Genomic DNA, 1,436 nt, shown 5'->3' on the forward strand with positions numbered 1-1,436 from the left:
TGGGGTTCGCAGAGGAAGAGCAGACGGGCGCCTCTCTACACTTAGTGGCCCTCGACGTTCGGAGGCCAGAAATGGCCCACAGTGGCCCTCGCAGTGCGGGCGTGGAGGCCAAGTGCTAATCTCCGCCAAGTGGTATCGGCGAGCGGGGAGTCCAACCCGGGGAGCACCCCGACCGGAAACAGCCCCCGCGGCACTTTAATGAGGCCAGGAGGCCGCGAAAAGCTCACCGCGGTGCTTGCTCAGGTGCTTGGGTTCTCTTATCTATGTCAGTTATTCAGTGGCTGTTTAGGGTGCTTGGGTATTCTTAACTCCGTGCCCTTCAACGTTTTATTTATTTTATTTTTTATTGATTTCTTACCAAGAGGAAGGGAGAGGGAGAGAGAGAAGCATCAATGTTTGGGTTTTTTGTTTTGTTTTTTTTTTGTCCTTTGAGGCATTTTATTTCCACATATATATCACATCCCTAGAAAAAGAATCCCAGGATTTTCCCTCCTGTGTGTTTTCGTCTTGCTTCTTCATGGTCCATGATGCCCGCTGAGGTTGTCAGTACAATGAAACCAAACTGACGGGATGGAAGCAAGTTGTTCTGCCATTTTTCTAGATCTTTGAGTTGCACATCAAATCTGGGGCTGATTACTCCACACTTGTTCAACCTGCCTGTGAGGTTCACAACAATTTTCCCAGCTCTGTGGTCATCAATAATTTCAAATTCGCCAATGTAACCATGCTTCATCATCACAGTCAGAAACCGGACGATGACTTTGGAGCACGGCCGGATGAGAACCTGGCGCTTGCCTCTCTTTTCGGCATTGTTGATACTCTTCAGAGCATCAGCCAGGACATTCATGCGCACCATGATGGCGGCACGGACCGATGGCGGAAAGAGCAACATTTTTTTTTTAAGTTTCCTATACATATGGCCAAATTTAATGGCACTAAAAAGGCTAACACCTTAGGAGGGGGAATTTACATGGTGATAGAAATGTTATCATCCCAATTTTGCTTATAAAAATAATGTAACTTTAGAGACTGGAGTAAAATGCACCACAGTTAACAGTGATTATCTGAAGGTGCTAGAATTATGGGTAATCATCATTTTCTTCTTTATTTAATTTTTTTGTAACACAATCAGAAAAGATGATTTGTAATTTCAATTTTAAAAAAGCCTTTCCTACAAATAGGCACATGAAAAATAATCACATCAACAGTCACATAAGGAAATACAAATGCACATCATGAGATATCACCACACACATATCAAAATGGCTAAAATTAAAATGGTGATAACATTCAATGCTAGCAGGGATGTGATGAAATTGATTCATTCACACATTGCTGGTGGGAATGTAAAATGGTATAGACAACTCGGGAAAATAGTTTGGCAGTTTCTTTTAAAACTAAAAATGATCAATTAGTTTTATCAGTTTAACACCGGA

The 1,436-nt window shown here is 42.5% G+C and overlaps 1 pseudogene across 1 annotated transcript; it reads right to left on the reverse strand.

Annotated features, from left to right (window-relative positions):
- Positions 1-413: 413 nt before the first annotated feature.
- On the reverse strand, positions 414-904 carry LOC102767847 (annotated as a pseudogene). Its single transcript, XR_001512184.1, has one exon. The product of XR_001512184.1 is annotated as a 40S ribosomal protein S15a pseudogene (transcript).
- Between the last annotated feature and the right edge of the window lie 532 nt (positions 905-1,436).

The sequence above is a fragment of the Myotis davidii genome, unplaced genomic scaffold, assembly GCF_000327345.1.
Source record: "Myotis davidii unplaced genomic scaffold, ASM32734v1 scaffold509, whole genome shotgun sequence".
NCBI lineage: Eukaryota > Metazoa > Chordata > Mammalia > Chiroptera > Vespertilionidae > Myotis > Myotis davidii.